This window comes from Pimephales promelas, chromosome 16 (genome assembly GCF_988280905.1).
Source record: "Pimephales promelas chromosome 16, fPimPro1.hap1.1, whole genome shotgun sequence".
Lineage (NCBI taxonomy): Eukaryota > Metazoa > Chordata > Actinopteri > Cypriniformes > Leuciscidae > Pimephales > Pimephales promelas.
The window spans coordinates 5,123,307-5,141,371 of record NC_142784.1 but is presented as its reverse complement, the minus strand read 5'-3'; the positions used below and the strand labels follow the sequence as shown (position 1 = coordinate 5,141,371).

At 47.3% G+C, this 18,065-nt stretch overlaps 44 non-coding genes across 44 annotated transcripts; all 44 read right to left on the bottom strand.

Annotated features, from left to right (window-relative positions):
• Positions 1–60: 60 nt before the first annotated feature.
• On the bottom strand, positions 61–134 carry trnat-cgu (transfer RNA threonine (anticodon CGU)). Its single transcript has one exon. It is a non-coding gene; the product is annotated as a tRNA-Thr (tRNA).
• A 431-nt stretch (positions 135–565) lies between these two features.
• trnar-ucu (transfer RNA arginine (anticodon UCU)) lies at positions 566–655 on the bottom strand. The gene is given in 2 exon segments: positions 566–601; positions 619–655. It is a non-coding gene; the product is annotated as a tRNA-Arg (tRNA).
• A 182-nt stretch (positions 656–837) lies between these two features.
• trnat-ugu (transfer RNA threonine (anticodon UGU)) lies at positions 838–911 on the bottom strand. Its single transcript has one exon. It is a non-coding gene; the product is annotated as a tRNA-Thr (tRNA).
• A 173-nt stretch (positions 912–1,084) lies between these two features.
• trnat-cgu (transfer RNA threonine (anticodon CGU)) lies at positions 1,085–1,158 on the bottom strand. Its single transcript has one exon. It is a non-coding gene; the product is annotated as a tRNA-Thr (tRNA).
• Positions 1,159–1,827: 669 nt separating this feature from the next.
• On the bottom strand, positions 1,828–1,901 carry trnat-ugu (transfer RNA threonine (anticodon UGU)). The gene has a single exon. It is a non-coding gene; the product is annotated as a tRNA-Thr (tRNA).
• Positions 1,902–2,074: 173 nt separating this feature from the next.
• Positions 2,075–2,148, bottom strand: trnat-cgu (transfer RNA threonine (anticodon CGU)). Its single transcript has one exon. It is a non-coding gene; the product is annotated as a tRNA-Thr (tRNA).
• Positions 2,149–2,818: 670 nt separating this feature from the next.
• Positions 2,819–2,892, bottom strand: trnat-ugu (transfer RNA threonine (anticodon UGU)). The gene has a single exon. It is a non-coding gene; the product is annotated as a tRNA-Thr (tRNA).
• A 173-nt stretch (positions 2,893–3,065) lies between these two features.
• On the bottom strand, positions 3,066–3,139 carry trnat-cgu (transfer RNA threonine (anticodon CGU)). The gene has a single exon. It is a non-coding gene; the product is annotated as a tRNA-Thr (tRNA).
• A 431-nt stretch (positions 3,140–3,570) lies between these two features.
• Positions 3,571–3,660, bottom strand: trnar-ucu (transfer RNA arginine (anticodon UCU)). The gene is given in 2 exon segments: positions 3,571–3,606; positions 3,624–3,660. It is a non-coding gene; the product is annotated as a tRNA-Arg (tRNA).
• Positions 3,661–3,842: 182 nt separating this feature from the next.
• Positions 3,843–3,916, bottom strand: trnat-ugu (transfer RNA threonine (anticodon UGU)). The gene has a single exon. It is a non-coding gene; the product is annotated as a tRNA-Thr (tRNA).
• A 173-nt stretch (positions 3,917–4,089) lies between these two features.
• On the bottom strand, positions 4,090–4,163 carry trnat-agu (transfer RNA threonine (anticodon AGU)). The gene has a single exon. It is a non-coding gene; the product is annotated as a tRNA-Thr (tRNA).
• A 674-nt stretch (positions 4,164–4,837) lies between these two features.
• On the bottom strand, positions 4,838–4,911 carry trnat-ugu (transfer RNA threonine (anticodon UGU)). The gene has a single exon. It is a non-coding gene; the product is annotated as a tRNA-Thr (tRNA).
• Positions 4,912–5,084: 173 nt separating this feature from the next.
• On the bottom strand, positions 5,085–5,158 carry trnat-agu (transfer RNA threonine (anticodon AGU)). Its single transcript has one exon. It is a non-coding gene; the product is annotated as a tRNA-Thr (tRNA).
• Positions 5,159–5,574: 416 nt separating this feature from the next.
• trnar-ucu (transfer RNA arginine (anticodon UCU)) lies at positions 5,575–5,664 on the bottom strand. The gene is given in 2 exon segments: positions 5,575–5,610; positions 5,628–5,664. It is a non-coding gene; the product is annotated as a tRNA-Arg (tRNA).
• Positions 5,665–5,846: 182 nt separating this feature from the next.
• Positions 5,847–5,920, bottom strand: trnat-ugu (transfer RNA threonine (anticodon UGU)). The gene has a single exon. It is a non-coding gene; the product is annotated as a tRNA-Thr (tRNA).
• Positions 5,921–6,093: 173 nt separating this feature from the next.
• On the bottom strand, positions 6,094–6,167 carry trnat-cgu (transfer RNA threonine (anticodon CGU)). Its single transcript has one exon. It is a non-coding gene; the product is annotated as a tRNA-Thr (tRNA).
• Positions 6,168–6,837: 670 nt separating this feature from the next.
• On the bottom strand, positions 6,838–6,911 carry trnat-ugu (transfer RNA threonine (anticodon UGU)). Its single transcript has one exon. It is a non-coding gene; the product is annotated as a tRNA-Thr (tRNA).
• Positions 6,912–7,084: 173 nt separating this feature from the next.
• trnat-agu (transfer RNA threonine (anticodon AGU)) lies at positions 7,085–7,158 on the bottom strand. The gene has a single exon. It is a non-coding gene; the product is annotated as a tRNA-Thr (tRNA).
• A 434-nt stretch (positions 7,159–7,592) lies between these two features.
• Positions 7,593–7,682, bottom strand: trnar-ucu (transfer RNA arginine (anticodon UCU)). The gene is given in 2 exon segments: positions 7,593–7,628; positions 7,646–7,682. It is a non-coding gene; the product is annotated as a tRNA-Arg (tRNA).
• Positions 7,683–7,863: 181 nt separating this feature from the next.
• On the bottom strand, positions 7,864–7,937 carry trnat-ugu (transfer RNA threonine (anticodon UGU)). The gene has a single exon. It is a non-coding gene; the product is annotated as a tRNA-Thr (tRNA).
• Positions 7,938–8,110: 173 nt separating this feature from the next.
• Positions 8,111–8,184, bottom strand: trnat-cgu (transfer RNA threonine (anticodon CGU)). Its single transcript has one exon. It is a non-coding gene; the product is annotated as a tRNA-Thr (tRNA).
• A 431-nt stretch (positions 8,185–8,615) lies between these two features.
• On the bottom strand, positions 8,616–8,705 carry trnar-ucu (transfer RNA arginine (anticodon UCU)). Its single transcript is given in 2 exon segments — positions 8,616–8,651; positions 8,669–8,705. It is a non-coding gene; the product is annotated as a tRNA-Arg (tRNA).
• A 182-nt stretch (positions 8,706–8,887) lies between these two features.
• trnat-ugu (transfer RNA threonine (anticodon UGU)) lies at positions 8,888–8,961 on the bottom strand. The gene has a single exon. It is a non-coding gene; the product is annotated as a tRNA-Thr (tRNA).
• A 173-nt stretch (positions 8,962–9,134) lies between these two features.
• On the bottom strand, positions 9,135–9,208 carry trnat-cgu (transfer RNA threonine (anticodon CGU)). Its single transcript has one exon. It is a non-coding gene; the product is annotated as a tRNA-Thr (tRNA).
• A 670-nt stretch (positions 9,209–9,878) lies between these two features.
• Positions 9,879–9,952, bottom strand: trnat-ugu (transfer RNA threonine (anticodon UGU)). Its single transcript has one exon. It is a non-coding gene; the product is annotated as a tRNA-Thr (tRNA).
• Positions 9,953–10,125: 173 nt separating this feature from the next.
• Positions 10,126–10,199, bottom strand: trnat-cgu (transfer RNA threonine (anticodon CGU)). Its single transcript has one exon. It is a non-coding gene; the product is annotated as a tRNA-Thr (tRNA).
• A 670-nt stretch (positions 10,200–10,869) lies between these two features.
• On the bottom strand, positions 10,870–10,943 carry trnat-ugu (transfer RNA threonine (anticodon UGU)). The gene has a single exon. It is a non-coding gene; the product is annotated as a tRNA-Thr (tRNA).
• Positions 10,944–11,116: 173 nt separating this feature from the next.
• Positions 11,117–11,190, bottom strand: trnat-cgu (transfer RNA threonine (anticodon CGU)). Its single transcript has one exon. It is a non-coding gene; the product is annotated as a tRNA-Thr (tRNA).
• A 431-nt stretch (positions 11,191–11,621) lies between these two features.
• Positions 11,622–11,711, bottom strand: trnar-ucu (transfer RNA arginine (anticodon UCU)). Its single transcript is given in 2 exon segments — positions 11,622–11,657; positions 11,675–11,711. It is a non-coding gene; the product is annotated as a tRNA-Arg (tRNA).
• Positions 11,712–11,893: 182 nt separating this feature from the next.
• Positions 11,894–11,967, bottom strand: trnat-ugu (transfer RNA threonine (anticodon UGU)). The gene has a single exon. It is a non-coding gene; the product is annotated as a tRNA-Thr (tRNA).
• A 173-nt stretch (positions 11,968–12,140) lies between these two features.
• Positions 12,141–12,214, bottom strand: trnat-agu (transfer RNA threonine (anticodon AGU)). The gene has a single exon. It is a non-coding gene; the product is annotated as a tRNA-Thr (tRNA).
• A 434-nt stretch (positions 12,215–12,648) lies between these two features.
• trnar-ucu (transfer RNA arginine (anticodon UCU)) lies at positions 12,649–12,738 on the bottom strand. Its single transcript is given in 2 exon segments — positions 12,649–12,684; positions 12,702–12,738. It is a non-coding gene; the product is annotated as a tRNA-Arg (tRNA).
• Positions 12,739–12,920: 182 nt separating this feature from the next.
• trnat-ugu (transfer RNA threonine (anticodon UGU)) lies at positions 12,921–12,994 on the bottom strand. The gene has a single exon. It is a non-coding gene; the product is annotated as a tRNA-Thr (tRNA).
• Positions 12,995–13,167: 173 nt separating this feature from the next.
• On the bottom strand, positions 13,168–13,241 carry trnat-agu (transfer RNA threonine (anticodon AGU)). Its single transcript has one exon. It is a non-coding gene; the product is annotated as a tRNA-Thr (tRNA).
• A 674-nt stretch (positions 13,242–13,915) lies between these two features.
• Positions 13,916–13,989, bottom strand: trnat-ugu (transfer RNA threonine (anticodon UGU)). The gene has a single exon. It is a non-coding gene; the product is annotated as a tRNA-Thr (tRNA).
• A 173-nt stretch (positions 13,990–14,162) lies between these two features.
• Positions 14,163–14,236, bottom strand: trnat-agu (transfer RNA threonine (anticodon AGU)). The gene has a single exon. It is a non-coding gene; the product is annotated as a tRNA-Thr (tRNA).
• A 674-nt stretch (positions 14,237–14,910) lies between these two features.
• trnat-ugu (transfer RNA threonine (anticodon UGU)) lies at positions 14,911–14,984 on the bottom strand. The gene has a single exon. It is a non-coding gene; the product is annotated as a tRNA-Thr (tRNA).
• A 173-nt stretch (positions 14,985–15,157) lies between these two features.
• On the bottom strand, positions 15,158–15,231 carry trnat-agu (transfer RNA threonine (anticodon AGU)). Its single transcript has one exon. It is a non-coding gene; the product is annotated as a tRNA-Thr (tRNA).
• A 674-nt stretch (positions 15,232–15,905) lies between these two features.
• trnat-ugu (transfer RNA threonine (anticodon UGU)) lies at positions 15,906–15,979 on the bottom strand. The gene has a single exon. It is a non-coding gene; the product is annotated as a tRNA-Thr (tRNA).
• A 173-nt stretch (positions 15,980–16,152) lies between these two features.
• trnat-agu (transfer RNA threonine (anticodon AGU)) lies at positions 16,153–16,226 on the bottom strand. The gene has a single exon. It is a non-coding gene; the product is annotated as a tRNA-Thr (tRNA).
• Positions 16,227–16,919: 693 nt separating this feature from the next.
• Positions 16,920–16,993, bottom strand: trnat-ugu (transfer RNA threonine (anticodon UGU)). The gene has a single exon. It is a non-coding gene; the product is annotated as a tRNA-Thr (tRNA).
• Positions 16,994–17,166: 173 nt separating this feature from the next.
• On the bottom strand, positions 17,167–17,240 carry trnat-agu (transfer RNA threonine (anticodon AGU)). The gene has a single exon. It is a non-coding gene; the product is annotated as a tRNA-Thr (tRNA).
• Positions 17,241–17,675: 435 nt separating this feature from the next.
• On the bottom strand, positions 17,676–17,765 carry trnar-ucu (transfer RNA arginine (anticodon UCU)). The gene is given in 2 exon segments: positions 17,676–17,711; positions 17,729–17,765. It is a non-coding gene; the product is annotated as a tRNA-Arg (tRNA).
• A 182-nt stretch (positions 17,766–17,947) lies between these two features.
• trnat-ugu (transfer RNA threonine (anticodon UGU)) lies at positions 17,948–18,021 on the bottom strand. The gene has a single exon. It is a non-coding gene; the product is annotated as a tRNA-Thr (tRNA).
• Positions 18,022–18,065: the final 44 nt, after the last annotated feature.

Genomic DNA, 18,065 nt, shown 5'->3' with positions numbered 1-18,065 from the left:
CTCAGAAAAGCAAAGAATTGCGAGGGTTCAAGGCCTTGCGAAACAGAAGGGCACAGTCAAAGGCACCGCTGGGATTCGAACCCAGGATCTCCTGTTTACGAGACAGGCGCTTTAACCAACTAAGCCACAGCGCCTGCCTGTGCACAAAAAAGATGCAAATCGTGGACCAGGCCTTGGACAGCATAAACTAGTTTGTTGACAACTGCGTGGGGGGTGGCCAGTCAGCCTCTGTGATTATTGGCCAACCATGTTCAGCTGGACTCCTAGAACCCACATCAAACATGTTTATGGAGCTCCATTCACAAGACCTGCAAAGACCATCTAAGCAGCGGGAAGAGAAAGGAAGTCTGGCACCACTCTGTGGTGACTGCCAGTCCTTGTGTGCAAGAGCCAAGAGGTTTTGGTAAGCAAATGTAGTAGTAAACAAAACAGACAACATTTTGAAGCCTTTCAACTACATTGACATTATTTGAAATGAACACGTTGAGAACAAGAGGCTTCAAAAGCTTTCTGTTAACTGAGGGCAACACTGTACAGTATGGGGTTGACAAAAGGGCTAAAGGTACGACTCTGGTGGGACTCGAACCCACAACCTTTGAATGTCCTCATTTTGCAATCTAGAAGTCCAATGCGCTATCCATTGCGCCACAGAGCCCACATGATTATGTGGTTGGGCCACTTGATGGTTTTTCATCTGGGCATTTCCAACACTGTAATGCTTTTCACTCTGCGGGCAGAAAAGACAGGTGCTCTAGCCTCTGCACAATTTAAACTGGATTCAAGGTCTCAAGGCTCTCTGTCCAAGAACAATCCCAAAGAGCAAAGTCAGCTGGATAGAGGCACCACTGGGATTCGAACCCAGGATCTCCTGTTTACAAGACAGGCGCTTTGACCAACTAAGCCACGGCGCCTTGATGCTATGATTTGTTATCTTGGGACACTGTCCTTCAACAACAGCTCAGGGATGGTTTGCAAGTGGAAACAATTGCAAAGGAAGCCTCAGTTTCACCGTTTGTGGTCAGTTCTCAGAAAAGCAAAGAATTGCGAGGGTTCAAGGCCTTGCGAAACAGAAGGGCACAGTCAAAGGCACCGCTGGGATTCGAACCCAGGATCTCCTGTTTACGAGACAGGCGCTTTAACCAACTAAGCCACAGCGCCTGCCTGTGCACAAAAAAATGCAAATCGTGGACCAGGCCTTGGACAGCATAAACTATGGGGTGGCCAGCCAGCCTCTGTGATTATTGGCCAACCATGTTCAGCAGGACTCCTAGAACCCACAACAAACATGTTTATGGAGCTCCATGCACAAGAGCTGCAAAGACCATCTAAGCAGCGGGAAGAGAAAGGAAGTCTGGCACCACTCTGTGGTGACTGCCAGTCCTTGTGTGCAAGAGCCAAGAGATTTTGGTAAGCAAATGTAGTAGTAAACAAAACAGACAACATTTTGAAGCCTTTCAACTACATTGACATTATTTGAAATGAACACATTGAGAACAAGAGGCCTCAAAAGCTTTCTGTTAACTGAGGGCAACACTGTACAGTATGGGGTTGACAAAACGGCTAAAGGGACTCGAACCCACAACCTTTGAATGTCCTCATTTTGCAATCTAGAAGTCCAATGCGCTATCCATTGCGCCACAGAGCCCACATGATTATGTGGTTGGGCCACTTGATGGTTTTTCATCTGGGCATTTCCAACACTGTAATGCTTTTCACTCTGCGGGCAGAAAAGACAGGTGCTCTAGCCTCTGCACAATTTAAACTGGATTCAAGGTCTCAAGGCTCTCTGTCCAAGAACAATCCCAAAGAGCAAAGTCAGCTGGATAGAGGCACCACTGGGATTCGAACCCAGGATCTCCTGTTTACAAGACAGGCGCTTTGACCAACTAAGCCACGGCGCCTTGATGCTATGATTTGTTATCTTGGGACACTGTCCTTCAACAACAGCTCAGGGATGGTTTGCAAGTGGAAACAATTGCAAAGGAAGCCTCAGTTTCACCGTTTGTGGTCAGTTCTCAGAAAAGCAAAGAATTGCGAGGGTTCAAGGCCTTGCGAAACAGAAGGGCACAGTCAAAGGCACCGCTGGGATTCGAACCCAGGATCTCCTGTTTACGAGACAGGCTCTTTAACCAACTAAGCCACAGCGCCTGCCTGTGCACAAAAAAGATGCAAATCGTGGACCAGGCCTTGGACAGCATAAACTATGGGGTGGCCAGCCAGCCTCTGTGATTATTGGCCAACCATGTTCAGCAGGACTCCTAGAACCCACAACAAACATGTTTATGGAGCTCCATGCACAAGAGCTGCAAAGACCATCTAAGCAGCGGGAAGAGAAAGGAAGTCTGGCACCACTCTGTGGTGACTGCCAGTCCTTGTGTGCAAGAGCCAAGAGATTTTGGTTAGCAAATTTAGTAGTAAACAAAACAGACAACATTTTGAAGCCTTTCAACTACATTGACATTATTTGAAATGAACACGTTGAGAACAAGAGGCCTCAAAAGCTTTCTGTTAACTGAGGGCAACACTGTACAGTATGGGGTTGACAAAACGGCTAAAGGGACTCGAACCCACAACCTTTGAATGTCCTCATTTTGCAATCTAGAAATCCAATGCGCTATCCATTGCACCAGAGAACCCACATGATTGTGTGGTTGGGCCACTTGATGGTTTTTCATCTGGGCATTCCCAACACTGTAATGCTTTTCACTCTGCGGGCAGAAAAGACAGGCGCTCTAGCCTCTGCACAATTTAAACTGGATTCAAAGTCTCAAGGCTCTCGGTCCAAGAACAATCCCAAAGAACAAAGTCAGCTGGATAGAGGCACCGTTGGGATTCGAACCCAGGACCTCCTGTTTACAAGACAGGCGCTTTGACCAACTAAGCCACGGCGCCTTGATGCTATGATTTGTTATCTTGGGACACTGTCCTTCAACAACAGCTCAGGGATGGTTTGCAAGTGGAAACAATTGCAAAGGAAGCCTCAGTTTCACCGTTTGTGGTCAGTTCTCAGAAAAGCAAAGAATTGCGAGGGTTCAAGGCCTTGCGAAACAGAAGGGCACAGTCAAAGGCACCGCTGGGATTCGAACCCAGGATCTCCTGTTTACGAGACAGGCGCTTTAACCAACTAAGCCACAGCGCCTGCCTGTGCACAAAAAAGATGCAAATCGTGGACCAGGCCTTGGACAGCATAAACTAGTTTGTTGACAACTGCGTGGGGGGTGGCCAGTCAGCCTCTGTGATTATTGGCCAACCATGTTCAGCTGGACTCCTAGAACCCACATCAAACATGTTTATGGAGCTCCATTCACAAGACCTGCAAAGACCATCTAAGCAGCGGGAAGAGAAAGGAAGTCTGGCACCACTCTGTGGTGACTGCCAGTCCTTGTGTGAAAGAGCCAAGAGGTTTTGGTAAGCAAATGTAGTAGTAAACAAAACAGACAACATTTTGAAGCCTTTCAACTACATTGACATTATTTGAAATGAACACGTTGAGAACAAGAGGCCTCAAAAGCTTTCTGTTAACTGAGGGCAACACTGTACAGTATGGGGTTGACAAAAGGGCTAAAGGTACGACTCTGGTGGGACTCGAACCCACAACCTTTGAATGTCCTCATTTTGCAATCTAGAAGTCCAATGCGCTATCCATTGCGCCACAGAGCCCACATGATTATGTGGTTGGGCCACTTGATGGTTTTTCATCTGGGCATTTCCAACACTGTAATGCTTTTCACTCTGTGGGCAGAAAAGACAGGTGCTCTAGCCTCTGCACAATTTAAACTGGATTCAAGGTATCAAGGCTCTCTGTCCAAGAACAATCCCAAAGAGCAAAGTCAGCTGGATAGAGGCACAGCTGGGATACGAACCCTGGATCTCCTGTTTACAAGACAGGCGCTTTGACCAACTAAGCCACGGCGCCTTGATGCTATGATTTGTTATCTTGGGACACTGTCCTTCAACAACAGCTCAGGGATGGTTTGCAAGTGGAAACAATTGCAAAGGAAGCCTCAGTTTCACCGTTTGTGGTCAGTTCTCAGAAAAGCAAAGAATTGCGAGGGTTCAAGGCCTTGCGAAACAGAAGGGCACAGTCAAAGGCACCGCTGGGATTCGAACCCAGGATCTCCTGTTTACTAGACAGGCGCTTTAACCAACTAAGCCACAGCGCCTGCCAGCCTGTCCACAAAAAAGATGCAAATCGTGGACCAGGACTTGGACAGCATAAACTATGGGGTGGCCAGCCAGCCTCTGTGATTATTGGCCAACCATGTTCAGCAGGACTCCTAGAACCCACAACAAACATGTTTATGGAGCTCCATGCAAAAGAGCTGCAAAGACCATCTAAGCAGCGGTAAGAGAAAGGAAGTCTGGCACCACTCTGTGGTGACTGCCAGTCCTTGTGTGCAAGAGCCAAGAGATTTTGGTAAGCAAATGTAGTAGTAAACAAAACAGACAACATTTTGAAGCCTTTCAACTACATTGACATTATTTGAAATGAACACGTTGAGAACAAGAGGCCTCAAAAGCTTTCTGTTAACTGAGGGCAACACTGTACAGTATGGGGTTGACAAAACGGCTAAAGGGACTCAAACCCACAACCTTTGAATGTCCTCATTTTGCAATCTAGAAGTCCAATGCGCTATCCATTGCGCCACAGAGCCCACATGATTATGTGGTTGGGCCACTTGATGGTTTTTCATCTGGGCATTTCCAACACTGTAATGCTTTTCACTCTGCGGGCAGAAAAGACAGGTGCTCTAGCCTCTGCACAATTTAAACTGGATTCAAAGTCTCAAGGCTCTCTGTCCAAGAACAATCCCAAAGAGCAAAGTCAGCTGGATAGAGGCACCGCTGGGATTCGAACCCAGGATCTCCTGTTTACAAGACAGGCGCTTTGACCAGCTAAGCCACGGCGCCTTGATGCCAAGATCTGTTATCTTGGGACACTGTCCTTCAACAACAGCTCAGGGATGGTTTGCAAGTGGAAGAAATTGCAAAGCAAGCCTCAGTTTCACCGTTTGTGGTCAGTTCTCAGAAAAGCAAAGAATTGCGAGGGTTCAAGGCCTTGCGAAACAGAAGGGCACAGTCAAAGGCACCGCTGGGATTCGAACCCAGGATCTCCTGTTTACTAGACAGGCGCTTTAACCAACTAAGCCACAGCGCCTGCCAGCCTGTGCACAAAAAAGATGCAAATCGTGGTCCAGGCCTTGGACAGCATAAACTATGGGGTGGCCAGCCAGCCTCTGTGATTATTGGCCAACCATGTTCAGCAGGACTCCTAGAACCCACAACAAACATGTTTATGGAGCTCCATTCACAACAGCTGCAAAGACCATCTAAGCAGCGGGAAGAGAAAGGAAGTCTGGCACCACTCTGTGGTGACTGCCAGTCCATGTGTGCAAGAGCCAAGAGGTTTTGGTAAGCAAATGTAGTAGTAAACAAAACAGACAACATTTTGAAGCCTTTCAACTACATTGACATTATTTGAAATGAACACGTTGAGAACAAGAGGCCTCAAAAGCTTTCTGTTAACTGAGGGCAACACTGTACAGTATGGGGTTGACAAAAGGGCTAAAGGTACGACTCTGGTGGGACTCGAACCCACAACCTTTGAATGTCCTCATTTTGCAATCTAGAAGTCCAATGCGCTATCCATTGCGCCACAGAGCCCACATGATTATGTGGTTGGGCCACTTGATGGTTTTTCATCTGGGCATTTCCAACACTGTAATGCTTTTCACTCTGCGGGCAGAAAAGACAGGTGCTCTAGCCTCTGCACAATTTAAACTGGATTCAAGGTCTCAAGGCTCTCTGTCCAAGAACAATCCCAAAGAGCAAAGTCAGCTGGATAGAGGCACCGCTGGGATTCGAACCCAGGATCTCCTGTTTACAAGACAGGCGCTTTGACCAACTAAGCCACGGTGCCTTGATGCTATGATTTGTTATCTTGGGACACTGTCCTTCAACAACAGCTCAGGGATGGTTTGCAAGTGGAAACAATTGCAAAGGAAGCCTCAGTTTCACCGTTTGTGGTCAGTTCTCAGAAAAGCAAAGAATTGCGAGGGTTCAAGGCCTTGCGAAACAGAAGGGCACAGTCAAAGGCACCGCTGGGATTCGAACCCAGGATCTCCTGTTTACGAGACAGGCGCTTTAACCAACTAAGCCACAGCGCCTGCCTGTGCACAAAAAAGATGCAAATCGTGGACCAGGCCTTGGACAGCATAAACTATGGGGTGGCCAGCCAGCCTCTGTGATTATTGGCCAACCATGTTCAGATGGACTCCTAGAACCCACAACAAACATGTTTATGGAGCTCCATGCACAAGAGCTGCAAAGACCATCTAAGCAGCGGGAAGAGAAAGGAAGTCTGGCACCACTCTGTGGTGACTGCCAGTCCTTGTGTGCAAGAGCCAAGAGATTTTGGTAAGCAAATGTAGTAGTAAACAAAACAGACAACATTTTGAAGCCTTTCAACTACATTGACATTATTTGAAATGAACACGTTGAGAACAAGAGGCCTCAAAAGCTTTCTGTTAACTGAGGGCAACACTGTACAGTATGGGGTTGACAAAACGGCTAAAGGGACTCGAACCCACAACCTTTGAATGTCCTCATTTTGCAATCTAGAAATCCAATGCGCTATCCATTGCACCAGAGAACCCACATGATTGTGTGGTTGGGCCACTTGATGGTTTTTCATCTGGGCATTCCCAACACTGTAATGCTTTTCACTCTGTGGGCAGAAAAGACAGGCGCTCTAGCCTCTGCACAATTTAAACTGGATTCAAAGTCTCAAGGCTCTCTGTCCAAGAACAATCCCAAAGAACAAAGGCAGCTGGATAGAGGCACCGTTGGGATTCGAACCCAGGACCTCCTGTTTACAAGACAGGCGCTTTGACCAACTAAGCCAAGGCGCCTTGATGCTACGATTTGTTATCTTGGGACACTGTCCTTCAACAACAGCTCAGGGATGGTTTGCAAGTGGAAGAAATTGCAAAGCAAGCCTCAGTTTCACCGTTTGTGGTTAGTTATCAGAAAAGCAAAAAATTACGAGGGTTCAAGGCCTTGCGAAACAGAAGGGCACAGTCAAAGGCACCGCTGGGATTCGAACCCAGAATCTCCTGTTTACTACACAGGCGCTTTAACCAACTAAGCCACAGCGCCTGCCAGCCTGTGCACAAAAAGATGCAAATCGTGGACCAGGCCTTGGACAGCATAAACTAGTTTGTTGACAACTGCGTGGGGGGTGGCCAGTCAGCCTCTGTGATTATTGGCCAACCATGTTCAGCTGGACTCCTAGAACCCACATCAAACATGTTTATGGAGCTCCATTCACAAGACCTGCAAAGACCATCTAAGCAGCGGGAAGAGAAAGGAAGTCTGGCACCACTCTGTGGTGACTGCCAGTCCTTGTGTGCAAGAGCCAAGAGGTTTTGGTAAGCAAATGTAGTAGTAAACAAAACAGACAACATTTTGAAGCCTTTCAACTACATTGACATTATTTGAAATGAACACGTTGAGAACAAGAGGTCTCAAAAGCTTTCTGTTAACTGAGGGCAACACTGTACAGTATGGGGTTGACAAAAGGGCTAAAGGTACGACTCTGGTGGGACTTGAACCCACAACCTTTGAATGTCCTCATTTTGCAATCTAGAAGTCCAATGCGCTATCCATTGCGCCACAGAGCCCACATGATTATGTGGTTGGGCCACTTGATGGTTTTTCATCTGGGCATTTCCAACACTGTAATGCTTTTCACTCTGCGGGCAGAAAAGACAGGTGCTCTAGCCTCTGCACAATTAAACTGGATTCAAGGTATCAAGGCTCTCTGTCCAAGAACAATCCCAAAGAGCAAAGTCAGCTGGATAGAGGCACCGCTGGGATTCGAACCCAGGATCTCCTGTTTACAAGACAGGCGCTTTGACCAACTAAGCCACGGCGCCTTGATGCTATGATTTGTTATCTTGGGACACTGTCCTTCAACAACAGCTCAGGGATGGTTTGCAAGTGGAAACAATTGCAAAGGAAGCCTCAGTTTCACCGTTTGTGGTCAGTTCTCAGAAAAGCAAAGAATTGCGAGGGTTCAAGGCCTTGCGAAACAGAAGGGCACAGTCAAAGGCACCGCTGGGATTCGAACCCAGGATCTCCTGTTTACGAGACAGGCGCTTTAACCAACTAAGCCACAGCGCCTGCCTGTGCACAAAAAAGATGCAAATCGTGGACCAGGCCTTGGACAGCATAAACTAGTTTGTTGACAACTGCGTGGGGGGTGGCCAGTCAGCCTCTGTGATTATTGGCCAACCATGTTCAGCTGGACTCCTAGAACCCACATCAAACATGTTTATGGAGCTCCATTCACAAGACCTGCAAAGACCATCTAAGCAGCGGGAAGAGAAAGGAAGTCTGGCACCACTCTGTGGTGACTGCCAGTCCTTGTGTGCAAGAGCCAAGAGGTTTTGGTAAGCAAATGTAGTAGTAAACAAAACAGACAACATTTTGAAGCCTTTCAACTACATTGACATTATTTGAAATGAACACGTTGAGAACAAGAGGCTTCAAAAGCTTTCTGTTAACTGAGGGCAACACTGTACAGTATGGGGTTGACAAAAGGGCTAAAGGTACGACTCTGGTGGGACTCGAACCCACAACCTTTGAATGTCCTCATTTTGCAATCTAGAAGTCCAATGCGCTATCCATTGCGCCACAGAGCCCACATGATTATGTGGTTGGGCCACTTGATGGTTTTTCATCTGGGCATTTCCAACACTGTAATGCTTTTCACTCTGCGGGCAGAAAAGACAGGTGCTCTAGCCTCTGCACAATTTAAACTGGATTCAAGGTCTCAAGGCTCTCTGTCCAAGAACAATCCCAAAGAGCAAAGTCAGCTGGATAGAGGCACCACTGGGATTCGAACCCAGGATCTCCTGTTTACAAGACAGGTGCTTTGACCAACTAAGCCACGGCGCCTTGATGCTATGATTTGTTATCTTGGGACACTGTCCTTCAACAACAGCTCAGGGATGGTTTGCAAGTGGAAACAATTGCAAAGGAAGCCTCAGTTTCACCGTTTGTGGTCAGTTCTCAGAAAAGCAAAGAATTGCGAGGGTTCAAGGCCTTGCGAAACAGAAGGGCACAGTCAAAGGCACCGCTGGGATTCGAACCCAGGATCTCCTGTTTACGAGACAGGTGCTTTAACCAACTAAGCCACAGCGCCTGCCTGTGCACAAAAAAGATGCAAATCGTGGACCAGGCCTTGGACAGCATAAACTATGGGGTGGCCAGCCAGCCTCTGTGATTATTGGCCAACCATGTTCAGCAGGACTCCTAGAACCCACAACAAACATGTTTATGGAGCTCCATGCACAAGAGCTGCAAAGACCATCTAAGCAGCGGGAAGAGAAAGGAAGTCTGGCACCACTCTGTGGTGACTGCCAGTCCTTGTGTGCAAGAGCAAAGAGATTTTGGTAAGCAAATGTAGTAGTAAACAAAACAGACAACATTTTGAAGCCTTTCAACTACATTGACATTATTTGAAATGAACACATTGAGAACAAGAGGCCTCAAAAGCTTTCTGTTAACTGAGGGCAACACTGTACAGTATGGGGTTGACAAAACGGCTAAAGGGACTCGAACCCACAACCTTTGAATGTCCTCATTTTGCAATCTAGAAGTCCAATGCGCTATCCATTGCGCCACAGAGCCCACATGATTATGTGGTTGGGCCACTTGATGGTTTTTCATCTGGGCATTTCCAACACTGTAATGCTTTTCACTCTGCGGGCAGAAAAGACAGGTGCTCTAGCCTCTGCACAATTTAAACTGGATTCAAGGTCTCAAGGCTCTCTGTCCAAGAACAATCCCAAAGAGCAAAGTCAGCTGGATAGAGGCACCACTGGGATTCGAACCCAGGATCTCCTGTTTACAAGACAGGCGCTTTGACCAACTAAGCCACGGCGCCTTGATGCTATGATTTGTTATCTTGGGACACTGTCCTTCAACAACAGCTCAGGGATGGTTTGCAAGTGGAAACAATTGCAAAGGAAGCCTCAGTTTCACCGTTTGTGGTCAGTTCTCAGAAAAGCAAAGAATTGCGAGGGTTCAAGGCCTTGCGAAACAGAAGGGCACAGTCAAAGGCACCGCTGGGATTCGAACCCAGGATCTCCTGTTTACGAGACAGGCTCTTTAACCAACTAAGCCACAGCGCCTGCCTGTGCACAAAAAAGATGCAAATCGTGGACCAGGCCTTGGACAGCATAAACTATGGGGTGGCCAGCCAGCCTCTGTGATTATTGGCCAACCATGTTCAGCAGGACTCCTAGAACCCACAACAAACATGTTTATGGAGCTCCATGCACAAGAGCTGCAAAGACCATCTAAGCAGCGGGAAGAGAAAGGAAGTCTGGCACCACTCTGTGGTGACTGCCAGTCCTTGTGTGCAAGAGCCAAGAGATTTTGGTTAGCAAATTTAGTAGTAAACAAAACAGACAACATTTTGAAGCCTTTCAACTACATTGACATTATTTGAAATGAACACGTTGAGAACAAGAGGCCTCAAAAGCTTTCTGTTAACTGAGGGCAACACTGTACAGTATGGGGTTGACAAAACGGCTAAAGGGACTCGAACCCACAACCTTTGAATGTCCTCATTTTGCAATCTAGAAATCCAATGCGCTATCCATTGCACCAGAGAACCCACATGATTGTGTGGTTGGGCCACTTGATGGTTTTTCATCTGGGCATTCCCAACACTGTAATGCTTTTCACTCTGCGGGCAGAAAAGACAGGCGCTCTAGCCTCTGCACAATTTAAACTGGATTCAAAGTCTCAAGGCTCTCTGTCCAAGAACAATCCCAAAGAACAAAGTCAGCTGGATAGAGGCACCGTTGGGATTCGAACCCAGGACCTCCTGTTTACAAGACAGGCGCTTTGACCAACTAAGCCACGGCGCCTTGATGCTATGATTTGTTATCTTGGGACACTGTCCTTCAACAACAGCTCAGGGATGGTTTGCAAGTGGAAACAATTGCAAAGGAAGCCTCAGTTTCACCGTTTGTGGTCAGTTCTCAGAAAAGCAAAGAATTGCGAGGGTTCAAGGCCTTGCGAAACAGAAGGGCACAGTCAAAGGCACCGCTGGGATTCGAACCCAGGATCTCCTGTTTACGAGACAGGCGCTTTAACCAACTAAGCCACAGCGCCTGCCTGTGCACAAAAAAGATGCAAATCGTGGACCAGGCCTTGGACAGCATAAACTAGTTTGTTGACAACTGCGTGGGGGGTGGCCAGTCAGCCTCTGTGATTATTGGCCAACCATGTTCAGCTGGACTCCTAGAACCCACATCAAACATGTTTATGGAGCTCCATTCACAAGACCTGCAAAGACCATCTAAGCAGCGGGAAGAGAAAGGAAGTCTGGCACCACTCTGTGGTGACTGCCAGTCCTTGTGTGCAAGAGCCAAGAGGTTTTGGTAAGCAAATGTAGTAGTAAACAAAACAGACAACATTTTGAAGCCTTTCAACTACATTGACATTATTTGAAATGAACACGTTGAGAACAAGAGGCCTCAAAAGCTTTCTGTTAACTGAGGGCAACACTGTACAGTATGGGGTTGACAAAAGGGCTAAAGGTACAACTCTGGTGGGACTCGAACCCACAACCTTTGAATGTCCTCATTTTGCAATCTAGAAGTCCAATGCGCTATCCATTGCGCCACAGAGCCCACATGATTGTGTGGTTGGGCCACTTGATGGTTTTTCATCTGGGCATTCCCAACACTGTAATGCTTTTCACTCTGCGGGCAGAAAAGACAGGCACTCTAGCCTCTGCACAATTTAAACTGGATTCAAAGTCTCAAGGCTCTCTGTCCAAGAACAATCCCAAAGAACAAAGTCAGCTGGATAGAGGCACCGTTGGGATTCGAACCCAGGACCTCCTGTTTACAAGACAGGCGCTTTGACCAACTAAGCCACGGCGCCTTGATGCTATGATTTGTTATCTTGGGACACTGTCCTTCAACAACAGCTCAGGGATGGTTTGCAAGTGGAAGAAATTGCAAAGCAAGCCTCAGTTTCACCGTTTGTGGTCAGTTATCAGAAAAGCAAAGAATTACGAGGGTTCAAGGCCTTGCGAAACAGAAGGGCACAGTCAAAGGCACCGCTGGGATTCGAACCCAGGATCTCCTGTTTACTAGACAGGCGCTTTAACCAACTAAGCCACAGCGCCTGCCAGCCTGTGCACAAAAAGATGCAAATCGTGGACCAGGCCTTGGACAGCATAAACTAGTTTGTTGACAACTGCGTGGGGGGTGGCCAGTCAGCCTCTGTGATTATTGGCCAACCATGTTCAGCTGGACTCCTAGAACCCACATCAAACATGTTTATGGAGCTCCATTCACAAGACCTGCAAAGACCATCTAAGCAGCGGGAAGAGAAAGGAAGTCTGGCACCACTCTGTGGTGACTGCCAGTCCTTGTGTGAAAGAGCCAAGAGGTTTTGGTAAGCAAATGTAGTAGTAAACAAAACAGACAACATTTTGAAGCCTTTCAACTACATTGACATTATTTGAAATGAACACGTTGAGAACAAGAGGCCTCAAAAGCTTTCTGTTAACTGAGGGCAACACTGTACAGTATGGGGTTGACAAAAGGGCTAAAGGTACGACTCTGGTGGGACTCGAACCCACAACCTTTGAATGTCCTCATTTTGCAATCTAGAAGTCCAATGCGCTATCCATTGCGCCACAGAGCCCACATGATTATGTGGTTGGGCCACTTGATGGTTTTTCATCTGGGCATTTCCAACACTGTAATGCTTTTCACTCTGTGGGCAGAAAAGACAGGTGCTCTAGCCTCTGCACAATTTAAACTGGATTCAAGGTATCAAGGCTCTCTGTCCAAGAACAATCCCAAAGAGCAAAGTCAGCTGGATAGAGGCACAGCTGGGATACGAACCCTGGATCTCCTGTTTACAAGACAGGCGCTTTGACCAACTAAGCCACGGCGCCTTGATGCTATGATTTGTTATCTTGGGACACTGTCCTTCAACAACAGCTCAGGGATGGTTTGCAAGTGGAAACAATTGCAAAGGAAGCCTCAGTTTCACCGTTTGTGGTCAGTTCTCAGAAAAGCAAAGAATTGCGAGGGTTCAAGGCCTTGCGAAACAGAAGGGCACAGTCAAAGGCACCGCTGGGATTCGAACCCAGGATCTCCTGTTTACTAGACAGGCACTTTAACCAACTAAGCCACAGCGCCTGCCAGCCTGTCCACAAAAAAGATGCAAATCGTGGACCAGGACTTGGACAGCATAAACTATGGGGTGGCCAGCCAGCCTCTGTGATTATTGGCCAACCATGTTCAGCAGGACTCCTAGAACCCACAACAAACATGTTTATGGAGCTCCATGCAAAAGAGCTGCAAAGACCATCTAAGCAGCGGTAAGAGAAAGGAAGTCTGGCACCACTCTGTGGTGACTGCCAGTCCTTGTGTGCAAGAGCCAAGAGATTTTGGTAAGCAAATGTAGTAGTAAACAAAACAGACAACATTTTGAAGCCTTTCAACTACATTGACATTATTTGAAATGAACACGTTGAGAACAAGAGGCCTCAAAAGCTTTCTGTTAACTGAGGGCAACACTGTACAGTATGGGGTTGACAAAACGGCTAAAGGGACTCGAACCCACAACCTTTGAATGTCCTCATTTTGCAATCTAGAAGTCCAATGCGCTATCCATTGCGCCAGAGAACCCACATGACTGTGTGGTTGGGCCACTTGATGGTTTTTCATCTGGGCATTTCCAACACTGTAATGCTTTTCACTCTGCGGGCAGAAAAGACAGGTGCTCTAGCCTCTGCACAATTTAAACTGGATTCAAAGTCTCAAGGCTCTCTGTCCAAGAACAATCCCAAAGAGCAAAGTCAGCTGGATAGAGGCACCGCTGGGATTCGAACCCAGGATCTCCTGTTTACAAGACAGGCGCTTTGACCAGCTAAGCCACAGCACCTTGATGACAAGATCTGTTATCTTGGGACACTGTCCTTCAACAACCGCTCAGGGATGGTTTGCAAGTGGAAGAAATTGCAAAGCAAGCCTCAGTTTCACCGTTTGTGGTCAGTTCTCAGAAAAGCAAAGAATTGCGAGGGTTCAAGGCCTTGCGAAACAGAAGGGCACATTCAAAGGCACCGCTGGGATTCGAACCCAGGATCTCCTGTTTACTAGACAGGCGCTTTAACCAACTAAGCCACAGCGCCTGCCAGCCTGTGCACAAAAAAGATGCAAATCGTGGACCAGGACTTGGACAGCATAAACTATGGGGTGGCCAGCCAGCCTCTGTGATTATTGGCCAACCATGTTCAGCAGGACTCCTAGAACCCACAACAAACATGTTTATGGAGCTCCATGCACAAGAGCTGCAAAGACCATCTAAGCAGCGGGAAGAGAAAGGAAGTCTGGCACCACTCTGTGGTGACTGCCAGTCCTTGTGTGCAAGAGCCAAGAGATTTTGGTAAGCAAATGTAGTAGTAAACAAAACAGACAACATTTTGAAGCCTTTCAACTACATTGACATTATTTGAAATGAACACGTTGAGAACAAGAGGCCTCAAAAGCTTTCTGTTAACTGAGGGCAACACTGTACAGTATGGGGTTGACAAAACGGCTAAAGGGACTCGAACCCACAACCTTTGAATGTCCTCATTTTGCAATCTAGAAGTCCAATGCGCTATCCATTGCGCCAGAGAACCCACATGACTGTGTGGTTGGGCCACTTGATGGTTTTTCATCTGGGCATTTCCAACACTGTAATGCTTTTCACTCTGCGGGCAGAAAAGACAGGTGCTCTAGCCTCTGCACAATTTAAACTGGATTCAAAGTCTCAAGGCTCTCTGTCCAAGAACAATCCCAAAGAGCAAAGTCAGCTGGATAGAGGCACCGCTGGGATTCGAACCCAGGATCTCCTGTTTACAAGACAGGCGCTTTGACCAGCTAAGCCACAGCACCTTGATGACAAGATCTGTTATCTTGGGACACTGTCCTTCAACAACAGCTCAGGGATGGTTTGCAAGTGGAAGAAATTGCAAAGCAAGCCTCAGTTTCACCGTTTGTGGTCAGTTCTCAGAAAAGCAAAGAATTGCGAGGGTTCAAGGCCTTGCGAAACAGAAGGGCACAGTCAAAGGAACCGCTGGGATTCGAACCCAGGATCTCCTGTTTACTAGACAGGCGCTTTAACCAACTAAGCCACAGCGCCTGCCAGCCTGTGCACAAAAAAGATGCAAATCGTGGACCAGGACTTGGACAGCATAAACTATGGGGTGGCCAGCCAGCCTCTGTGATTATTGGCCAACCATGTTCAGCAGGACTCCTAGAACCCACAACAAACATGTTTATGGAGCTCCATGCACAAGAGCTGCAAAGACCATCTAAGCAGCGGGAAGAGAAAGGAAGTCTGGCACCACTCTGTGGTGACTGCCAGTCCTTGTGTGCAAGAGCCAAGAGATTTTGGTAAGCAAATGTAGTAGTAAACAAAACAGACAACATTTTGAAGCCTTTCAACTACATTGACATTATTTGAAATGAACACGTTGAGAACAAGAGGCCTCAAAAGCTTTCTGTTAACTGAGGGCAACACTGTACAGTATGGGGTTGACAAAACGGCTAAAGGGACTCGAACCCACAACCTTTGAATGTCCTCATTTTGCAATCTAGAAGTCCAATGCGCTATCCATTGCGCCAGAGAACCCACATGACTGTGTGGTTGGGCCACTTGATGGTTTTTCATCTGGGCATTTCCAACACTGTAATGCTTTTCACTCTGCGGGCAGAAAAGACAGGTGCTCTAGCCTCTGCACAATTTAAACTGGATTCAAAGTCTCAAGGCTCTCTGTCTAAGAACAATCCCAAAGAGCAAAGTCAGCTGGATAGAGGCACCGCTGGGATTCGAACCCAGGATCTCCTGTTTACAAGACAGGCGCTTTGACCAGCTAAGCCACAGCACCTTGATGCCAAGATCTGTTATCTTGGGACACTGTCCTTCAACAACAGCTCAGGGATGGTTTGCAAGTGGAAGAAATTGCAAAGCAAGCCTCAGTTTCACCGTTTGTGGTCAGTTCTCAGAAAAGCAAAGAATTGCGAGGGTTCAAGGCCTTGCAAAACAGAAGGGCACAGTCAAAGGCACCGCTGGGATTCGAACACAGGATCTCCTGTTTACTAGACAGGCGCTTTAACCAACTAAGCCACAGCGCCTGCCAGCCTGTGCACAAAAAAGATGCAAATCGTGGACCAGGCCTTGGACAGCATAAACTAGTTTGTTGACAACTGCGTGGGGGGTGGCCAGCCAGCCTCTGTGATTATTGGCCAACCATGTTCAGCTGGACTCCTAGAACCCACATCAAACATGTTTATGGAGCTCCATTCACAAGAGCTGCAAAGACCATCTAAGCAGTGGGAAGAGAAAGGAAGTCTGGCACCACTCTGTGGTGACTGCCAGTCCTTGTGTGCAAGAGCCAAGAGGTTTTGGTAAGCAAATGTAGTAGTAAACAAAACAGACAACATTTTGAAGCCTTTCAACTACATTGACATTATTTGAAGTGAACACGTTGAGAACAAGAGGCCTCAAAAGCTTTCTGTTAACTGAGGGCAACACTGTACAGTATGGGGTTGACAAAACGGCTAAAGGGACTCGAACCCACAACCTTTGAATGTCCTCATTTTGCAATCTAGAAGTCCAATGCGCTATCCATTGCGCCAGAGAACCCACATGACTGTGTGGTTGGGCCACTTGATGGTTTTTCATCTGGGCATTTCCAACACTGTAATGCTTTTCACTCTGCGGGCAGAAAAGACAGGTGCTCTAGCCTCTGCACAATTTAAACTGGATTCAAAGTCTCAAGGCTCTCTGTCTAAGAACAATCCCAAAGAGCAAAGTCAGCTGGATAGAGGCACCGCTGGGATTCGAACCCAGGATCTCCTGTTTACAAGACAGGCGCTTTGACCAGCTAAGCCACAGCACCTTGATGCCAAGATCTGTTATATTGGGACACTGTCCTTCAACAACAGCTCAGGGATGGTTTGCAAGTGGAAGAAATTGCAAAGCAAGCCTCAGTTTCACCGTTTGTGGTCAGTTCTCAGAAAAGCAAAGAATTGCGAGGGTTCAAGGCCTTGCAAAACAGAAGGGCACAGTCAAAGGCACCGCTGGGATTCGAACACAGGATCTCCTGTTTACTAGACAGGCGCTTTAACCAACTAAGCCACAGCGCCTGCCAGCCTGTGCACAAAAAAGATGCAAATCGTGGACCAGGCCTTGGACAGCATAAACTAGTTTGTTGACAACTGCGTGGGGGGTGGCCAGCCAGCCTCTGTGATTATTGGCCAACCATGTTCAGCTGGACTCCTAGAACCCACATCAAACATGTTTATGGAGCTCCATTCACAAGAGCTGCAAAGACCATCTAAGCAGTGGGAAGAGAAAGGAAGTCTGGCACCACTCTGTGGTGACTGCCAGTCCTTGTGTGCAAGAGCCAAGAGGTTTTGGTAAGCAAATGTAGTAGTAAACAAAACAGACAACATTTTGAAGCCTTTCAACTACATTGACATTATTTGAAGTGAACACGTTGAGAACAAGAGGCCTCAAAAGCTTTCTGTTAACTGAGGGCAACACTGTACAGTATGGGGTTGACAAAAGGGCTAAAGGTACGACTCTGGTGGGACTCGAACCCACAACCTTTGAATGTCCTCATTTTGCAATCTAGAAGTCCAATGCGCTATCCATTGCGCCACAGAGCCCACATGATTATGTGGTTGGGCCACTTGATGGTTTTTCATCTGGGCATTTCCAACACTGTAATGCTTTTCACTCTGCGGGCAGAAAAGACAGGTGCTCTAGCCTCTGCACAATTTAAACTGGATTCAAGGTATCAAGGCTCTCTGTCCAAGAACAATCCCAAAGAGCAAAGTCAGCTGGATAGAGGCACAGCTGGGATACGAACCCAGGATCTCCTGTTTACAAGACAGGCGCTTTGACCAACTAAGCCACAGCGCCTTGATGCTATGATTTGTTATCTTGGGACACTGTCCTTCAACAAC